A 21,435-nucleotide genomic window follows, 5' to 3' on the forward strand; every position below is an offset into this window, starting at 1 on the left:
CCCCTACAGACTTCAGTCCACATCAGCTGCTACTGTCTGTCTCTGTGAGTTTCCTACTGCAGGTCCCATTGCACAGTATTTATGTGTTTTGTAACTAGCTTAATTTGTTTTATTTATAACTAGCTTTTTAATGTTTACTTACAACGCATGGTATCTTCACATTCATTCATGTTGTGGCATGTGTCAAGATCTCTTTTCCCATCAGGATGGAATATTATTCAGTTGAATTTGCCATGGACCACATTTTCTTTTTGTTTTCATCTATTGTGGGTACACAGGCTGCTTCCACAGGCATGGCACGTAATGCTGCTATGAAGAAGGGTGGCACACATCTGTAATCCCAGCCCCAGATACACAGGAACTTGGAAGCTAGCTTGGGCTACATGAGACCCTGTCTCAGACAGGTAGATGGATAGACAGATAGACAAAGTTCTCTTCAGAGTATATCCAGAGTGGAACCTGTGGGTCCTATTTCTATTCTCAATTATTCGAGGAACAACTGTTTTTCATAGCAGTTGCCCTGTCTTTGTGGCCACCAACCATACAATGATCCCAGTGTCCTTGCATCTTTATCCTGCTTGCTGTGTTCTGGGGGTTTGTTTTGTCCTAGTAACACTAATCTTAATGGGAAAGAGCTTGTGACTTTATAGTAAGTGTAGAGAGAACTAATGTAATTGTAGGCATAAAATTATGTTAGACACATAAGGGATGGTCACTGCCCTTAAGAAAGTTGGTACGTATAAGGTCTCTAAAAAATGTATGTAAGTACAAAATCTGGAATGATTAGGCTGGATAATCTTCGTGATGGTTGTATGTCCTTTTACAGTGCTATGTAACAATTATAACATTGTCCTTTACATGTTTTTAGGGTCCATGTCCTAGCAGCATGCTCATGTCCTCAGTTCTTCAGAGAAATACTGAGAAGGGTAAGGTGTGAGGAAACAGGAACTCGCTCTCTTGAGACTGAGGATTTCATAGAGGTAAGAACTTGTGGCTGGCTGTTCTGTTTCTCTGATCTTTCAGCTTTCACCCCAATATCTGGCTCTGAGTATTTTATTATAAGATCTTTAAAATTCATGTTACAGATGGGGATATTACATCATTTTTACTGCAAATGCTGATCCTGGAAACTGGGCTTACTCATACTGATAAAGTGTCTTTTCATTCTTCCTTCCTGGAGAATGGCCAGGCTGGCCTCCACAGTGGTGCTGGAGCAGAGCAGACATTGTTTCTGCAAAGTTATCCAGAGGATCAGGGGAGGTAAGTGCCCTTGATAAGCATGTGAACTCTGGAGTCAGGCTGTCTGGGTTCTGATTTCAGTAACTTAGTATTGCTCTCTTGTCTCTTTTTTCCTGGCTGATAAAATACAGGTCATATATCACTAGTCCTATATCACTGCAGGGCATTTTCTCTATCTTGTTACACTTTAATAATTTCATTTTTGAATTTGAGACAGTTGGCCCAGCATGATGGTATGTTTGAAATCCCAGCCCATAGGAGGCTGAGGCAAGAAGACTGTAAGTTCCAAGCTAACTTGGGCTTCTCCATATAAAACAAAACAAAAAACAAGCTGAGGATGTACTCAGTTATATAGTGCTTGACTAGCCTGCATGATGCCTGAGTTTGATCCCTAACACCTCAGAAGATGGACATGTGGTATACTAGGATCAGGAGCTCAAGGTCATCCTCAGCTACATAGCAACTTTGACACCAGGCTACATTACATGAGACCCTGTGTCAAATAAAACAACAAAAAAAGTAGTTAATTATTCAAGTTATTGAATCCATTCAATCAATCACAAGAGCATGTTTTAAAAATAGAAGATCAGGGTAGAGAGATGGCTCAACAGTTAGGAGCACTTGCTGCTCTTCCAGAGGATCTGGGTTCAGTTCTCAGCACTCGATTGGAGGCTCGCAACAACTTGCAGCTTCAACCTCAAGGGATCTATGCCCTCTTCTGGCCTCCAAGGGCAACACACACACACACACACACACACACACACACACACACACACACACACACACACACACAAAACAGGCATACATCCATATACATAAGTAAAAATAATAAATAACTTATATATATGGTTCAGGGCTGTCGAGATAGCCTAACAGGTAAAGGCACTTGCTATGCAAGCCTGAAGACCTGAGTTTGATTCCTGGGGCCCATGTAAATGTAGAAGAAAACTGATTCCATAAGGTTGTCCTCTGTTCCACCTAGGCACCATGACACTGATGGTGTCTACCATTCCCATATCACACACAATAATATACAAAGTTTAAAAAAGTATAAACTTTAGTTCTTTCAATTCTATGAAGTGGGTATTGTACATCAGCATGAAATTTCGATTAAAGAGTTTTTATTTCAGTAGCCAAACTCCAAAGTAAAGAGAAAAAAACCAGTTTAAATTGATATTTCAGTCACACCGGGTAATTATAGACAATGGAAGGTTTATCTTTTATTATAAATGGAGAATAGTGATAGAGGATTTTAGTATAAATGCAGTTAAACAAGGGCGAGTCAGATATATGAAGATAGTCAAGAGTTGAACAGGACTATCAAGAATTTTAGGCTGAGACCATCTCATCCTAGCTCAGGAAAACCACACACACAGAGAGCCATATTCTCTCCATTTAACACGCCCCCCCCCCTCCCCAGCTGTCTGTGCAGCAGTGCTAACCAGGGCAGGCTAGTGAATGAAGAGGGAGAGGCTGGTGACATCAGCCACTAGGCACAGCAATCTTAAAGCAGAATGTCTCAGAGCCTGTGGTGCCAAGGACGGGGTGAAAATACCAGGGCATGGAATTTCCATTTATCCTTAAAAGTCTAATAAGCGACTTCTGCTCTTTTTTTATTTTAACTTTTTGTATCCATGTGTTGTGTGTGTGCGTGCACATACCTGTTCATATATGTAGGATTTTGGGGCCCTGCTCTATCAAGTCTTCACCTTGTGCCTTTGAGACAGACCCTTTCACTGAGCCTGGAGCTAGGCTAGCAATCCACAGTTATCTTCATGTCTCCATCCTCCACAGTCTTAGGGTGACAGGCTAGTGGGCATGGCAGGCCCAGTATTTTATTTGGGTGGTGGGATCTGAACTTGGGACCTTATGCTTGGATAGCAAGTGCCCTTGCCGACCGAGCCAGCTCTCCAGTTCTTAATCTTTTTTATTTTTTACTTCTCTTTTGGTGGTGCTGGGACTGGAGCTTGGGGCCTCTCACTTGCTAGGCAAGTGCTCTACTGAGCCATGCACTGCAGCCCTCAATCTGGATCATTTTTAGATACAATTTGTTGAAGGCATTTCACTTCTACTGTCTAAAATGACGACTTTCTTTTCAGTGCCGGAGACTGAACCCTGGACCTTGTGCATACTAAGAAGTTGCTCTACCATTGAGCCACACCCATGGCCCTTAAACTGAAAATCTGAAATAAAAAGCTCTAGTTTCCTTTTGAAGTTTTTTTTTTCTTTTTTAACTTTGGAAAAAAAAAGTATAAACAGCTCCTCAGTTATGTAGTTTGATCAGAGGTCAGTTCAATTTCTACATATAAATAATATGCAATGAAACTCTTATTATAAAGAAGTATTTGGGAGACCTCGCTAATGTGTTGAAACTTTTTTCAGGTACCATTAATAAATATATATATATAGCTCAAAGTCCCAGGGCAAGTAGCAAAGATGTTTATTTAAGAACCTTATTTATAGAAGGGACTATTTATATTTGCGCTTAAAATAATGTTTCTTAATATTTTGAAGCTAACATGTAGCTGAAATCAAAATAATGAAGATATGGATGTATATATGAAATTCTGCTTACAAATTTTGAGGCCTCAATGGTATTTTATTTATTGGTCTGAAACAAGGACTTGGTGGGACAAGAATTCTCACTAATATAAGATGTGAGGATTAATTTGGGGGCAGTGAATGCAGGGAGATGTTCCTAACAAATCTTTTTTCTTTCTTTTTTTTTTTTTTTTTCGAGACAGGGTTTCGCTGTGTAGCTTTGCGCCTTTCCTGGAGCTCACTTGGTAGCCCAGGCTGGCCTCGAACTCACAGAGATCCGCCTGCCTCTGCCTCCCGAGTGCTGGGATTAAAGGCGTGCGCCACCACGCCCGGCACAAATCTTTTTTCTTTAGGAAAAGCAAGCCTTCCTACTTCTCACTGAATCTATCCTAAAAAGAAGCCGTTTCTAATTCAGGATTGTAACTGCTCCATTTCTCCCAGATAATGTTAAGTTAAAAGAAGGAAGAAAGGACGTTGTCTCGCAGTCAGTAGCTCTCTCTACAGTCCTCATTTCCTGTAATGAGTGACCCTGGCTCCCAAAATAACTTCAGTGCTGTTCAAGTGCTCATGTTTGGCATATTCCTTCTTATTTAGGAAGGCACATTCCCTTCTACAGCTGGACAAACTCAGTGTTTGCAGAGAGCTGCCCCCAAACACTGCTCCCTCTAGGCCCTTAAAAATGTTCAGCATCTGAGTGCTGGCAAGGAATGCTCACACCCAGTGGAAACAAAACTCTGTGGCCCGAGCCAAGGAAAAGCAGGGATGCTATATATGGAGTCCAGGAAGCAGGGCCAGAGCTGACAGCCTTACTCATATGCCACCCATATACAAAGCCTTGAGTCAGGCACACTAACTTACCTGGAAAAGGGGAAGACTTACTGGCTTGCTGAAGCTGCAAGGATTGGAGCAGGCGTCTGCCACTTCCCAGCATGCTCTTCGGTATGCAGAGAAATGAAGGGCTGCCTAATGCCTTAAGGTATGAGCAAAGCCTTGGGCTCTATCTCCACGATGGAAAACAAACAAAAACAAAATGAAACAAACACCATCACCACCACATAAATAAACGGAAAGTTAAAAAGTTAGCCAAGTACCCTGACACATAGGATGTATGCCCCACAGGTGGTTGTACCGCAGACGATCCACAGTTTCTCTTGTTGACTGTCTCCATCACTCAATGGAGGAGACCTTCAAGCCCAAGTCAAAAACTTGCCAAATCAAGAAACTTCCAGTTTCTGTGCATTATAGGACTTTTTGTATGTTATTTACTTATTTGGAGACAGAAAAAGCAGGAACTGAGAGGACTGTTTCACCTTTTTTAGTTTTGTGAAATGTCAGTAATTCCCAGGGCTGTTTTTTTTCACAGTGTGCGTGGCTTCATAGTTGTGTTTTCATTTTTTCCCCCTCAGTGCTGGAAATGGATCCCATGGTGGTATTCTATAGAGCTATGCTCGACTCTCACAGTTTTAAAAAAGGGATTGTACTCTGGAGACAGGAAGATTAGGAGTTTAAGGCCAGCCATGCCTGCATAATGAGTTCAGGGCCAACCTGGACTACATGAGACCTTGACTCAAAAACAAGAAAGTGGTGGCGGGGGCTGGAGAGATGGTCCAGCGGTTAAGAGCACTTGTTGCTCTTCCAGAGGACCTGGGTTTGAGTCCCAGCACCCAGTGGCACTCACTATAACTCCAGTTTCCAGAAGATCTGATACCTTGTGGAGACCCCAGGCACCAGGCATGCATGTGGTACACAGACACACATGCAGGCAAAAGAGCCATGCACGTACAATTTTTTTAATAAAGAAAAAAGTGCCATATTTAGGACAGAGCAACCTGTTTTCATTTTGCAAATTTGTACGCACATCCAGAGGTGACCAAAGAGTAATTTTGTCTTCTTTACAAGAAAATAAAGAGTGTTCTTCATCTTAATAGAGATGGAGACATGGAGACACCCTGTGCATACAAGCAAGATGACTTTTGCAGTTCCCCTGTACCCTGGTTTTCGGGACATGGTAGACATTAGTCTACCATGCTGCTTGCATGGGAGATTCTGGTGCCAGAGATCACACTGGGCCCCAGTACAGGAATGGTGGGTACAGTGACTAAAGAAGGACTATCCCTTATCTGAAAAATGTGGATTGTTTCTGACTGGAATTCAACAAGAAAGGGAACCTGTGGTTTGGAAAATACTGGCACGTCTCATCTGCGACCACCTCAAATAGAAACTGTCTGATAATTCCAAATCCCACCACTGCTCAGACACCACAGTCCATGAGCTAGATAGAAGGACGGCAAAGATGTTCAGGGGCAGCAAAACACGACTGAGCGATGACTTCAAACCTTTGCAGGGTGAGAACGTGTCCAAGCTTGGACTCGCTCACCTCGCTCCTAGCCCAAGGCTGGGCCTGTGCCTGCCAGTAGAAATCCTGATGACTTGGAAGAGAGGACTCTAGCACCGAGAGAAATGCAACCAATGAAGGATGCTGGGCAGGGCAGGGACTGTTCTTTTATTTATTTAGGTTTTTTTCAAGACAGGATTTCTCCGTGTTGTTTTGGTGCCTGTCCTGGATCTCTCTCTGTAGACCAGGCTGGCCTTGAACTCACAGAGATCCCCCTGACTCTGCCTCCTGAGTGCTGGGATTAAAGGCGGGTGCCACCAATGCCTGGCTGGGATTGTTCTTTAAATAATAATAATAATAATACAATATATTTTGAAATTGTAGGACATGAACTTTTGATGGCTGTTTCTTGTACAGCTATTGCTGAGAATAACCAACACCGCAGTAATGCTCTAGTGGGGGAAAGGCCTTGAGAAGGCCAGAGGCCGTTTGTATCCCTGCCCAGGTAGCTTCAACCCCCCCAGGCACAGGGTAAATGGCTGTGGGTGTAATATGACCTCAAGCTTCTGCCACTACAACCCACAGTTTCCTTGCCAAAGGTGGACTGTGCCCTGGAACTGTGAGCTAAAATACTCTTCCACTGAATAGCTTTTGTCAGGTATTGTCCCAATAAAAGACAAGAAACTAGAACAATGCTCGTGCGTTTTCGATAGCTAAGTAACTGTCCGCTTCTTAACATCTGTATGAATTCAAGCACAGCGACATTTCTGAGCAATTGTTGCATTGATCAGTTTCTCCCTTCTTCAAAGCTCACGACTTCGGCAATGGAAATTGGACTCCTTCAGCTTAGGCTGACCCCCGGGGGAGCAGAACAAGCGCACCATTTACTTTGGTGTCTCCTAAGTAGCTGTTGATAGCTGTTCTTGAGGAACTGAGTTTTAGAGCTGCCTGTGAAGCCTGCTTAGGATCTTGTGGTAGATTGTTACCGCCTCCCCAAATCAAACACCCACGCAGTGCAGGCCAAGCATGGATGAAATATGTTTATATAGTAGTTTCCTGTGCAGAGACCGGGCGAATGGTTTAACTCTGAAGTGGTTAAAATCAATACCTTTAAAGGCAAGGGCATGGAGCTTTACCACTGGGCTGATGATGCAGAAGTAGCCTCTAAGCTCCGTCATTTACTAATTAGGAAAAATGATGCTCATTTCTTGAGAGTTTAGTTCAACAAGACATTTGATTGGCTGGTGGGCAATATGTAACTTTTTCATAGTGATCATTTTCTATTGTATTTATTTGGGCAGCTCATTTTTTTTTTACTCTTCCAGAACAGAAACACTACTTCTCCGGTTCATAAACCTGGCAAGGAGAGCTGTGTCTGCGGCAGGGCGCCCTGCTCCTGGCAGCTCACGCTGTTCGGGTAAGCTGCTGGCACCTGCCTGCCTGCCACACGGCTTTCGGTATGATGTGGCAAGACCCAAATTTCAAGCTTCTCATTTAGATTCTGAGACTGGCCGGCTCCTTCTCAATTCTATTTTTTTTTTTTCCCCAGAGAAGGGAAAATAAATCCGTAAACACAAACATTTTTCCTTTTTCATACAAATGCACAAGCAGCTCCCAGGCGGGCAGGGTGGCGGAGCAGGGGTGGAGCGGGAGGGAGGCTGCACCCGCAGGGTGCCCGGGAGGCTCGAGAGCTGCTGCCTGCAGAGCGCTACCACTCCATCCTCCTCGGCCCTCAGCCCACGGACAGGTCAGGCCCGGGGTCCCTGGCGACGGGACACCGGCTTCGGCTGGCCCATCCCGCCGGGCAGCCGGCGCCTTCGCTGCGGCATCGCCAAGCCCTCTGCAGAGAGGGCCCGACGGCCGGGGCTCCTTTGTCTGCACCCAGCCCCACCTCCCTTCTTCCTGCCGCCTCCCCCTCCTTCGGGCGCGGCTGACGCGGCGCGGAGGAATGCGTTTCCGGAGGGAGAGAAAGGCCTGGCGGCCGGCCTGGGAGAAGGATCTCCGCGGCGGGGGCGGGGCCGGCCCGGCTTCCTGAGGGAGTCGGCGGCCCGAGTCTCCGCCCACGCGCTGAAGAGCCGCGGAGCCCCGCCGGAGCGGCCGAGCCCCGCCGACACCGCCCGAGACCAGCCGAGAAGCCGAGCCCCTCCGACACCGGCCCGAGACCCTCCGAAGGGCCGAGGCCCGCCGACACCCGCCCGAGACCCTCCCGAGAGGCGGAACGCGGCGGAGCCCCGGCCGCGCGCGTGCCGGGCGGACGCTGCGGAAAGGTAAGGCCGCGGGCGGGCGGGCGGGCGGGCAGGCGGACGGACGTGCGGGCGTGGGCTCCGGGCAGCCAGGGCTGGCCCGGCGTGTCTCATCGCGGCCTGGGCCGGGCGGAGTCCGGTCCCGGGGACTCGGCCGAGGCCGCCACGTCCGGCTGCAGCTCTCCGCCCCCGCCCGGCCTTGCCTAAGGGAGGGTCTCTCGCAGGGAGGGTCGCGAGCCCCGCCTGTCACCCCGGGGCGTGGCGGGACACGGGGGGCTAGGACCGGGGTGGCGGTGCCCAGGGACCCCCTGCGGGGCTCTGCCCGCCGGTCCCCCAGCGGGCGCCTTTCCCGAGCGAGCGCGGCGCGGGACCCCGGGAACCAGGCCGCGGCGTCCGAGGTCCGCGAGGCGGTGCCCGCCCGGAGCCTCGTGTCGTGTGGCTGCCTACCCTTTCTCATGCCTCCTAGTGACAGGCTGGGCTCATGACCGCCCTGATCCCGAACGCCACCGTGAATTTGAACTTTTAATTTGAAACCTAGCACTCGGTGGTAAAAATGAGTAATAAATTGTACTGTTTCCGTTTCCTCATCTGTGAAAAAGAGAAGGAGCTCCTGCACTAATGATAGTAATAATGGTGATACGAGTGACAGGGTCAGAGCCAGCTTCCATGTACTGACCTCACTGCAGGGACCCCGATCCGTGGTGGTATCCGGGCTGCTTATCTCCTTTTGCAAATGCAGACACTGAGGTGCGTGCAGGAGTTTTAAGTAGTTTGGCGAGTTCATGGGCTCACCTCCAGAGCCCATGCTTGAACTTGAAGTAACCTCACCTAATGTAAAATAAACTAGGCATGGCATAGGACAAAAGGATTCCAGCGCAGTCCCAGGGTGGACTTAAAAAAAAAAAAATATAAGACACAGTAAGTAAAATGTAAAGCCTCAAGCTTAGACAATAATGCTCCGTGTGTATTGGTACCTTTTCGTTGTTCCTGGGTACATTGAAAAGGTCTACAAACCTCTTAGAATGTTTTGGTAACTAGGAAGGTTTCCTGGCTCTGCTATTCCACGTGGATATGAAGAGGGTAGTATGACTAAGTTTATTTTTATTTTTTTATTTTTGTTGTTGGTGCTCGCATAGCACAGAAATAAATGTTAGATGAATTTCGGCTAGAGTTCTTTTTTAACTCACAGCCATTGCAATAGGTCATATCCTAGATAACCTGTAGAAAAGGCTAACTTTGAGTTGAAAGTTAACTATGACACATCTGTGTACATTAAGACCAGAGGGGAAGAATTTCAGTATGATATTCATATTTATGAGCGATTATGTTATTCGTATTTATATATTATATATTCATATTTATATAGAACATATATTTATATTCATGAGTGATTATATGACTTAATCTCAGTATGATATTCATGTTTATGAGTGATTGTGATTCATCAAGGATGAATGACTGAAGGTGATAGAATGACAAATATAAAACAGATGAAACACTGGTATGTAAGCACTTGGGGAGAGTAGAACACACTGGAACGATAGTTTCTTATGTGAGTAGAAAGCAAATTCTAGCTTATCTGTGTTGAGTTCACAGGACTGCCGTAGAAGAATCTGCATTGTGGAAGTCTTTTTAAAAGGATGTGAAGTTGTGCACTGAGATGGTTTCTTTAATTTATAATTATTTTTGTGTGTGGGTGTAGGGACACTCACGCGTGGAGGTCAGAGGATACATTTGTGAGATTTGTTCTTGTCCACCAAACATGGATTCCAGGGATTGAATTCAGGTTGCCTGGCTCCGGAAAACGTTTCATGTCCTGAGCCATCTCATTGGCCCGGGTTGTTACCTTTTTAAAAGTTTTCATTTTTCTGCGGGTGGGCGTTGCAGCACCTGTGGAAGACAGGAGAGGGAGTCAGATCCCCTGGACCCGGACCACAGATGGTTCCCAGTCACCATGTGGGCACTAGGAACAGAACCAGGTCCTCTGGAAGAGCAGCTAGTGAGTGCTCTTAACCACTGAGCATATTTTTCCAGCCCCCTCCACTTTAATCTTCAGAATTCTGTACATGCAGAGTACAAGTACAGAATTAACAAAGTTGAAAAAGCACAGATTTAGGACTTTTTTTTTTCTTTTTTCTTTTTGGTTTTCAAGAAGGTTTCTTTGTGTAGACTTGGCTATCCTGGAACTTGCTCTGTAGACCAGGCTGGCCTTGAACAAGTCTCAAGAGATCCACCTGCCTCTGCCTCCCTAGTGCTGGGATCAGAGGCATTCACCACCACCACTGGGCCCCCGATTTAGTGCTTTTAACACCAACTGCCAACTGTCTTTTTAATTTTCTGAGCAGCCTAATTTGAATCTGTCCTTAATCAACATCACTGAAATGAAAATGTAGTTCTGTGTTGATTAAGCTGATCACCTCTCATCACTATTTATTATAAGGAAAATTAATTGGTTTGACAGATTATCTTGAAAATTAATAAGTTTGTCCAGAATGCTTGCTGCCTAATGTAATTCCTTTACTATTTGGCTTTTTGCTAATAAAACCAGCCCTGGCTTACGGGCGGAGAGGGAGGTGTATAACACAGCATGTTGTCTTAAGAAAATACTTTGACTAGTGTTCTGTGAATGTCCTGCTCTTAACTGCGCTGCCAGAGTGATGAGATAAACATGTTGTGACTGGTGTGAGTTTCAGAGGATTTTTTTCCCCTCATGATTTAAATGTAAAATTCTTAATGTGTAAGAAGCCCGGCTCATTTGGATATTCGTTGTGGGTGGGACCCACGATTGTATTCTGTGAATATGTTAAAAATAAGCTTTTACCATTTATCTGCACATTAGTGAGTTTAAGAATGATTATATTCGTGTTTTCTGTTATATTACTGTTTATCCTGATGTTAGTTATATGTTTTCAGAGTTTGTTTATCGTGTGTCAATTAGGTGATAGTCAAGGATGTGAGGGTAAGGGGAGGAAAGAATAAGTGAGTTTTCTGGATCAGCTCTGGAGTGGTAGCAATATCCAGTCTCAGAAAGCGCGGAGGTTAAGGGACAGTCCACAGAATACTGACAGGTTAGAGACTGCAGTAGGGAGGTGAGAGCAGTGTACCTCACTTTCAGGAGCTGCATGAAAAAGAACAAAGCTGTAGTACTTTGTAAATTTCTCACAGTTCGAAAACTTTACTTTTGTGTGTGGCTTTAGAAGATAATAATTATCTTTACCAATGCATATCATCATGAAATGTGTACATGAGAAAAGAGGCTCTTTGAAATTTACATTTACACGTCAGCAGACTGTCTTTGATGGAGTTTCAGTTGCTGTGACTAAACACCATGACCAAAAAGCAAGTGGGGAGGAAAGGGTTTATTTGGCTTACACTTCCATATTGCTGCTCATTATGGAAGTCAGGACAGGAACTCAAACAGGGCAGGAAGCTGGAGGCTGGAGCTGATAGAGAAACCATGAAGGGGTGCTGCTTACTAGCTTGCTTCCCATGGCTTACTCAGCCTGCTTTCTTACAGAACCCAGGACCATCAGCCCAGGGATGATACCACCCACCATGGGCTGGGGCCTCCCTCATTGATCACTAATTGAGAAAATGCCTTACAGCTAGATCTCTTGGAGGCCTTTGCTCAACTGAGGCTCCCTTCGTCTCTGACTCTAGCTTGTGTCAACTTGACACAAAACCAGCCAGTACACAGACATACACGCATGCATATCTGTATGATATACATGCATGTACATATTATATATTGTAAGAATTTTTATAAATATAAGAATATATGGATATGTATACATACATTTCTTACTTACAGGAGCAGTCTCATATACCAACGCTTCAAAATACAGGTTTTTTAACCCCAGGGATATGCAAAATGACTCATTGGACTGTAAGGAAGAACATTTTAGACAATCTGTTTAAAGCTTCTAAAAGTTCAAAGTGTTCATTATGATTGTATTATTGTATTGCTATAGAAATAGGTGTATTTTAATTTATAAAAAAATAACGGGCATGTGGATACTCCTAAATTTTTTGGTGACAAAGGTAAGATTGAAAAACTTAAGAGATCCCAAGTGGTAGCGGGTGGGGAAACAAGAATGACACTGTTTAGGAAGGAGAATTGGTGAGATGGGTTCATGTTGACAGCTAGGGGTGCATTTACCCAGGGAGGCAGTGGACCACAAGAGGGTAGGCTCTGCAATGCTGAGCTTTTTAAAGGTGACCCCAGGGCATAGGTAGAGGTGTGTAGTGTGGGATTGGGAACTGTTCATCGCCAATACTGGTTGACAGTGTAGGCTGCAGATAAAAGCACCCGAGTGTAGAGTAGGAAGGGGGCCCCTGAGGGAGAATCAGGGGACTCTTCCGGGGTGGCTGGGGGAAGAGGAATAGGGAAAGCAGTTCACTCTCCCAGTTTCTTCTCTGAACATTTGCTTCCTTTGCCAGCCATTTTAGAGAGTATGTAGGGATTTGTGGGGTGTTCCAACAATTAGTGTGTTTAAATGAAAGACTATCCTATTTTTACATTCCTTCCCCAGAGCAGTGGTCAGAGCCCCAGTTTGACTTAGGAGAGGCTTCTCCCTGGGAAACGTGGTGTCAGAGAAGTCTCTGCCCTGGATTTCTGTGACGTTGGTGCAGCACTCCCGAGGCTTTGGTTTCACATCTGCACTCTGCTCTCACTCTGAGATGAGAGATAGTGGCTGCCTGATCTAAGCACTGCAGGATACAGTTTTTTGTTCTTTCATGAGAAACCATTTCCTTTAAATTTTTTAAAAATTGTTTTTAATTATATGTAGATGTGTGTGTCTGCATATGAATTTGTACACATGAGTGTGAGCTCCTTCAGAGGCCAGAGGCTTTAGATTCCCTGGAGCTGGAGTTACAGGTGGTTGTGAGCCATCTGATACGAACTGGGAACTGAACTTGGGTTGTCTGGAAGAGCAGCAGTGATCTCGACTGTTGAGCCATCTCCAGCCCTGGGCAACCATAAGTGGTGTGACTGTGGTGCAGGTGACCCTGGGGGATCTGCCAGGGCTGAGTGGTCAAACCTGTTGCGAGCAGCCGTTTGTCTGGGCGCCTCTACTTGTGCATGTTAGGGTCCTGAGACTGAGAGCATTGTACTCAGTGAGTGAAAACCAAGAGGTCCGCATGTCTTTGACTTTGAGTGAATTCCATAGTTGGGACAATTCTGTTCCACTAAGGAAAATATGACAAAACTGAAGAGTTGTTTATGCAGTCAGTGTACCATGCCAGATGATACTCCGGGTTTTTGACTAAAAGGTCAGCCGTGGCTTGGGTGGTTTTGGAAGGTTTGGTGGAGAAGATGAGGTTTAAATGAGGAATGGGCTGAGCTAAGGTATGGATGACATGAATGATGTGTTTAAAAGAGACCAAAAGACAGTGTAGCTGGGAGGCAGAGTCCTGTCTAATTTGACAAATGTTACTTGTATGTGACTGTATATCATGGAAACGTAAAACAAAGGCCTGAGTTCTTTTCAAGGTATGACACATGCATGAATGCAATCAGTTAAAATATAGTAAAAGTAACAACACATTATTGAGTGTCACTGGAAGTTGTCCATTTTTTTTTCTGTGCTAGGCAACATTAAGATTAAGTTTTTTAAAGAATACATTCTGTTTATTGTGGCTGTTGAAGATTAATGGCCCAAATAAAATAAAACAAAACAAAAAATAAGTAAAAGTCATAATGGTAGAAGAAAATTCGCATTGCATTTGCTTAAGGAATGTAGTTTCAGTGGAGGGGTGAAAATGTTTTTTTTTTTTTTCCAATCTTTTTTTAGTTTTTAGAGACAGGGTTTCTCTGTGTAGCTTTGGAGCCTGGAACTCACTCTGTAGCCCAGGCTGGCCTCGAACTCACAGAGATCAACCTGGCTCTGCCTTCCAAGTGCTGGGATTAAAGGCGTGTCCACTACCACCCAGCTTCAGTTTTTTTTTTTCTCCTGTGATCACTAAATACTTGCCAGCAGTAAGAAAATCAGTACAAAGATACTTGTTGCTAAAACTTTTCCTTCAGGGTCATGTTTTATCCTTTCCAAAATTCTGAAATAGGCGTTACTCATTCCCAGCCTGCTCTTGAGTAATGTGAGAAATGAAGTGATTTCTGTAATTTGGTTTTGAACACTTGCTGCATAGAATATACCTCAGTTGTGCTTGCTCCATCCACTGCAGGGAGAGAGAAAGAAGATAGGATAAAAGGTGGTGGTCAGAATGAATTTGATCAAGAAAACATTTTGGAATAATCTGTTTAAACCAGTAGATAGATTATACAATGTAGAAATGTATTGAATTGAAATTCCTTCTAATTGAATTACATATAGAATGAAAATGCTGTTGTTACCACTAACAGGTAGTTAACTTTATTTATTTTTATGTGTATGGGCCTGCATGTATGCATGTGTACCACGTGTATGTTGCTGCCAGCAGAGGCTAGAAGAGGGTGTTGCGATCTGGTCCTGGAATTATAAATGGTCTTAAGCTACCAGGTGTGGATGCTGGGATGCTGGGAACAGGACCTGAGTTCTCTGCAAGAGCAACAAGTGCTCTTAAGCACTGAGCCTTTCTCTCCAACCCTCAGGTAGTTAACTTTTGCCAAGATCTCTTCACACTTATGTTTGGGAACAAAAATAAATTTTGCCAACTGAAACATTTGATAATTCATGTTTTCCTAATTCATAGGGAAAAACAAAACAACAACAAAGCAGAAAGAAGGAAAATGTGCATATATAGAAAGTATAAAGGACAGCTTACTAGGTTAGTTTGGAAAGTCTCATTTGCTAGGTAATAGTCTTGATGGCAGATGGTGCTGGGAAGGAAGGCAGTCTTTCTCTTCCTGTGGACTGGCTGTTCATATTTTGGCTTAATAGCTCTGCTTAAAATGTTTTATTTTCAAAATCCATCCTTTGGCAGTCAGTGGGTTTACTTTTTAGTGTCTGATTTGAACTGAGCTTTCCAACATGGGGCTGCCCTTTTGGGTGAGGGTGGTGGGGAGGTGTCAATTGTCTGTTGAGTCAGCACACGGTCGCGTTTGCTCTTCCTTTCCTTTGCTGGCTTGTGTTTGGTGTGACATCTCAGATTTGATCTTGTTGTGTTGATCATATTCCTGGAATTGATGGTTTCAGAAGTGGACGTCCATACTCTGATTTTCCTTGGGTTGGTGGAATCATCACTAGCTGTGTATTACAGACTTGCTGTGTCAGCTTGTACTTGTTCTTAAGGCATCTGTTTGTGTTGTGAGTGAACTGTTTTCAGATTCCTTTGTGAGCTTTGGATCAAACACTTACTATTATCATTATTACTATTCTCATTATTATTATTATATTGTAGTGTAACCAACCTGGAACCACTGTATAGAACAAACTAGCCTCAAACTACAGAAATCCCCTTACCTCAGCCTCACAGAACTGGGATTACAAGCGTGAACCACTGTGCTCAGCCGCAAACAGCAGCCTTCATTGTTAGAGTTTATTAGGCCCAGACAAATGTTTTATTGGTTAGAAAGGGTTTTCATTGAGTTCTTCAGAAGTCTTTTTTCTGCAGTCAGGCTAGAGTTGTGGCTGGTTTTTAGGAGGCTGTCTAATGAGACTATTGTGTACTTGTAGGGCAGTAGGCTGCAGTGAGGTGCTACCAATATTCCCATTTTGGATTACTTAGCCCCCCTTTTCTATTCTTGTTTTCTTCTTCTGTGTGCTTTTTGATAATTTTTTTGTTTGCTTGTTTGGGAATGGGTTTCTCTCTTAGTTCTGGCTGTCTTGGCGCTTGTTTTGTAGAACAGGCTGGTCTCAAACTCACAGAGATCCACTTGCCTCGGCCTCCTGAGTGCTGGCATTAAAGGTGTGTGCCACCACACCTGGCTCTTTTTGCTAAATTTTGTTAATATTTAATTTGTTCTTGTTATTAATGTTTGGGCCAATGACTGACTCCCTAGTCATCACCACACCTCTTCCTGTTAGACAGAAAAAGTTGAGTATTAATTGTTCTTCCTGTAAGAGAAAGGTGATCTTGCCAGGATCTGACTTCATCTCCATATCTCACCCTCAGATGATGCAGAGCTCAAAAGGCTAGTTTCTTCTTTTCAAGGTCTTTCTGTTTTATTATTGCTCATGAGTGACAGTAGAAGGAGTCATTTATTAATTCCTAGAGTCTTTTAGGTTCCTGTGTTATTTTTCTTGAATGCTGATTTTTATGTATTAAAATCTCTTATTGACCTATTTATTTCCCTCCCCATTTATCCATCCATCCATCCATCCATCCATCCATCCATCCATCCATCCATCCATCCATCATTTATTTGTTTATTTTGGAGAGAGAGTGCCTCACTATGTAGCTCTAGCCGGTCTGGAACTCCTTATGTAGTCCAGGTTGCCCTCAAACTCAGAGATTCATGTGCCTCTGCCTTCCGACACTGGGGTTAAAGATGCCCAGCTCTTTTGCCCTCTTTAAAAAGCAGATACAGCTGGGCGGTGGTGGCGTACGCCTGTAATCCCAGCACTCGGGAGGCAGAGGCAGGTGGATCTCTGTGAGTTCGAGGTCAGCCTGGTCTACAGAGCTAGTCCAGGACAGGCTCCAAAGCTACAGAGAAACCCTGTCTTGAACGCCCCCCCCCCCCAAAAAAAAAAAAAAAAAAGAAAAAGCAGATACAGGGAATGGTGATAAAGCATTTAGGACATATTTATGATATACCTAAATATAAGTAGCATATTTTCTACTATTAAGGTAAAAATGTTTAAAAGTGCTATGATATAACAAAGGAAGTATTAGAATGATGTAAATCTTTAGCCTTTCAAATTGGAAATCTAATTTTGTTAAGACCTTGCTTGGGCTTTGGGATTTGGCCTGAGGTTTTCTTATTTGGGCCTTTTTATTTATGAGCCTAGCATATACTAGGTATGCACTATTTTCTCACTTGGTTAATTCATTGGAAACAGTGCAGATGTGTCCATATTACACAAATATATTCTTGTAAGAAATAATCTGGTGGATACTTGTTTGTTATAGTGGGGATTGAACACAAGGTCTTGTGCATGCCAAGCTAGTGCTTTATCACTGAATTTCATCTCTAGCTGTTGGGAACTTCATTTTGTTTGACTTGGTTTACCCATACCTGTGGAGGCCACAGGTTGACAGAGGGTATTTTCCTCAATTGTTCTCTACCTTATTCTGTAGAGACAGGATCTCTCACTGAACTTGGAGCTCAGGTTTGGCTGTGTTGCCTAAACAGCAACCCTCTGGGATCCCCTTGTCTCTGCCTGCCCACTCCCCATGTTAGGATTATGGGCACACACTTGATAGGCAGCTTTTTACATGGGCTCCAGGAATTTGAATTGAGGTCCTCATACACACAGCAAGTAACTTTGCTGACTGAGATATTTCCTTATTTTTAAAATAATTTCTCCCAAAAGAATAATGAATTTCTACAAAGGTAGTATAGGTTGAGCATCCTTTATCTGAACATCTTTAATGGTCCAAGATGTAAATCTCTGAATGTCAACATGGCACAAATGGAAAGTTCTGCACCTAGTGTCCCTTAAGGGGTCAGTGGTATGCAGGTACACTTACTACTCAACAGAACTACTGTCAGGCATGTGTGTAAGGCACATGTTAATCATAAGGGGTTTTATGTTTAGCCCCTACAAAGCAAGCTACAGGATCTTTCTAAGATATTTCACTATGCAGCTATTTCACCGTCTGAAAAAAGGCTAACACTTTTGGACCCCATGCAGTTTGAATAAGGGGTACTCAATCTGTATATGTCAAGCTTAAACAGATTTCATTTGTAAATATAAAAGGAGTGTACATCTTTAACCCCAGACCTTGGGAGGCAGAAGAAAGCAGATCTCTATGAGTCTGAGGCCAGCCTGATCTACACAGAGAATTCCAGGCTGCATAGTGAGACCCTGTCTTTAAAAAAAAGTAATAACCAACTGAGTTATTTACATTTTATTAAAAATTTAGTAAATAGTGTTTAAAGGTTCAGAAAGGTTTAATTTTGAATAAAGAGAAGTGTACTCCGAAGAATAAAACAGTTGCATAAATGTGGGCTGATTCTTACTAAATGGATTATTTGTAAGCTATCCTTAATGTTTTGCTCAGGAATGAATTATGCCACCTTAGATAAAATTGAATATGGTTAAAAAAATCTAAGCTTGAGATGTTTTTGTGGGAACAGGATACAAAACCTGCTATCTGTTTGGAGATGAAAATAACATGTTGGCCTCCATCCACTTTTAATGTTTAATAAATAAACTCATAGAACAACATCATAAGCTTTTTCCATTTGTGTGCTCTGAATCAGTTCTAACTCTAGATGGATGTTCATTCTTTTAAAATAGTAGCTAAGTAGGTCTTCAAAGATTATACTTCATGAAGCACAGAGTCAGGTCATAGCTTCCAAGTCCAGGTGACAGTTCCATCTGTGCAGTTACTTAACCTCTCTGGGGTTTGGATTCCTCAGCTGTAAAACGGAGATGGTCTCATTTCCTTCTGAGTTCATGAGTAATGTCAGAGAACAAGGTCATATAATTTGATATAGTCCCAGAAAACATTTTGAGCATTATCTTTTTTTTCAATATTATAATTACAGCATTTCCCCCTTCCCTTTCCTCCCTTCAAACCCTCCCATATACCCCTTCTCGCTCTCCTTCCAATTCATAGCTTCTTTTTATTGATTATTATTACATACATATGTGTGTATGTGTATTCCTAATTATAATCTGTCCAACCTGTATAATGTTACATGTATGTATATTCAGGACTGATTATTTGGCACTGAACAGCCAATGGATGTGCCCTTCCCTGGGGAAGACCACCTCTCGTGCTTCCAGTTGCCTGTAGTTGGGATTTTCTCCATCCAGTTTGGCATGTCCATTGGTGTCATCCTTGTTTAGCTCATGCTTGAGCATGCATGTTGGAGAGGCTTCATGTATGTAGCTTCTGATGTTACTAGGAAACAGTCTGACAGCAACTCTGATAATCTGGTTCTTACTCTCTTTCTGCTGCCTCTTCTTCCTCCATGGTCCTTGAACTTGACGTGTGAGTGTTTTGTAGATGTGTCCATTTAGACTGGGCTCTGCAACTCTATATTTTGGTTTGTTTTCTGTAGTGGTCTCTGTTGCAAAGGGAAGTTTCCTTGGTGAGGGGTGAAGACTACACTTATCTGTGGGTGTAAGAACAGATGTTTATAGATTGTTCGTAGGAGTTATGTAGGTTTAGTAAATTAGAAGTTGTAAGTTCTCCTCCAATAACTCTGTGCTGGTGAATTACTTCACTAGGACTGAGTAGTTTGCTAGGTTTCCAGTACTAGGCATGGTTTCCCTCTTGTTGAAGTGTTAAGTTCAACTAGAGAGCTGCTGGTTACTGCCAAGGTATGCATGCCACTACTGCACTGGAGTTACTGTGCCATGCTGGTTGTTGTTGTTGTGTTTCTTAGGCACCATAGCTGGGTAGGACTGTTTGTTGCCTCCCTCTTTTGGAAGCTTGCATGGTGCCTTTTGGTACCATGAAAGGTAGTCCTCAGGGTGGGGACATTCAGGCTGAGCATTATCTTTGAGCCAAGTACTTCTGGTGTTGTATCTGGATAAGACCCTAAGTTCTTGTTCTCTTGGGGCCCCAGATCATCGGGGAAGATCCAGGGATTAAAGTAGTTACAGATGAGCAAGATGTTAGAATGTGCCTTTATAAATTAGGGTGTACAGTGGCTGCTGGGCCCACAGCTCTGCTCCATAATGCAATTGCCCATTTCCTGTGTCCTCGGTTGTCTTGGTTTCCAACTTGAGAAGGAATTGATGGAGCAGTGGCTCTGCTGTGGCAAAGACTAGTGCCCATATTCAGGGTGGTCCATTCGTAATAGTCTGGGTGACTGCTCTGCTGCAGGGAGGCCTGCTTTATCTTCTGTCTCTTCCCTTTCCATGTCTTTGCTCCTTTAAGTCTGCCCTCAGGCCCCCCCCCCCATTTTTCCTGGGTTTCATTTCATCATAATTTCAGTTCCCACCTGGATGAAGATCTCTAGTGTGACTATCTCTAACCCCAACCTTGTAGCAGGCTTTCTTTCGGCCTCCAACCAGCTCCCAAATCATGACAAGGAGACTTACTATTAACTGTGAATGCTCGGCCCTAACTTAGACTTGTCCCACTAGCTCCTGTAACTTAAATTAACCTGTTTCTCTTCATCTGTGTTTTGCCTTGGGACCTTTTACTTCTCTTTCTGTGTGCCCCACTTTCACTGCCTCTTGGGTATGGCTGGTGGCTGTCTGACCCCGGGCTTCTCCCTCTCTTTCTTCCTCATTCTCTCTTGGTCTCCAGCCTAGATTTCTTCTCCTACTTATTCTCTCTGCCCACCAGCCCTGCCTATCCCTCTACTGCCAAGCTATTGGCCCTTCAGCTTTTTATTAGACCATCAGGTGCCTTAGGCAGGCAAGGGGAAACAGCAACACATCTTTACATAATTAAATGCAGCATAAACAAATACAACACATCTTTACATAATTAAATGCAGCATAAACAAATGCAAAACATCTTTACATAATTAAATGCAGCATAAACAAATGTAACACATCTTTGCCTAGTTAAAGTAATATTCCACAACACAACTTATCTCCTGAGATCCGTGTCTGTGTCTTTCCTCCCTAGAGGTGGCTTTCCTAGGTCATCCAGACCTTTTACATTCTACATTTCTAAAACAAGTGTATCACTTCCTCCCCCAGCTCTGTTCCCATTGTTGACCCAGTTGCTTCAGAAGTGAACTCTTCTTTCTCTCACTTTCCTTAACTAAGCAAATATCAGAGCCTGTAAATAACCACTCAGTTGTAGACTTGCTTGTGTTTCCTCTGTTGTTATTGTGTATATTTGGACATATTGTACTTTTTAACATACAGACTTCCATATATTATGCACTGGCCTTTGATTTGCATTCTTCTTGCCTCAATTTTTCTGAGTGTTGGGATTATAGGCATGAGTCACCACATACCTGTACTGTGTAGTCAACTCTGCCTGTCTGTGAGGCATCTATATTGCCCCCCATCCTGGTCCTGACTAATTTCTTGCTGTGTTTATATAATCATGTTCTAT

General features: G+C 43.6%; 1 protein-coding gene across 2 annotated transcripts in view; it reads left to right on the plus strand.

Moving 5' to 3' along the window:
• Positions 1–8,073: 8,073 nt before the first annotated feature.
• Itgb1 (integrin subunit beta 1) overlaps positions 8,074–21,435 on the plus strand; it is a 48,166-nt gene continuing 34,804 nt past the window's right edge. The window contains exon 1 of one of the 2 annotated variants that reach the window (XM_028887863.2): positions 8,074–8,382. The gene's annotated coding sequence lies outside the window, so the exon portion shown is untranslated. The remainder of the gene's footprint in view (positions 8,383–21,435) is intronic. The other variant, XM_028887862.2, reaches the window with a different exon arrangement.

Source organism: Peromyscus leucopus, chromosome 5, assembly GCF_004664715.2.
Source record: "Peromyscus leucopus breed LL Stock chromosome 5, UCI_PerLeu_2.1, whole genome shotgun sequence".
NCBI classification, from domain to species: domain Eukaryota; kingdom Metazoa; phylum Chordata; class Mammalia; order Rodentia; family Cricetidae; genus Peromyscus; species Peromyscus leucopus.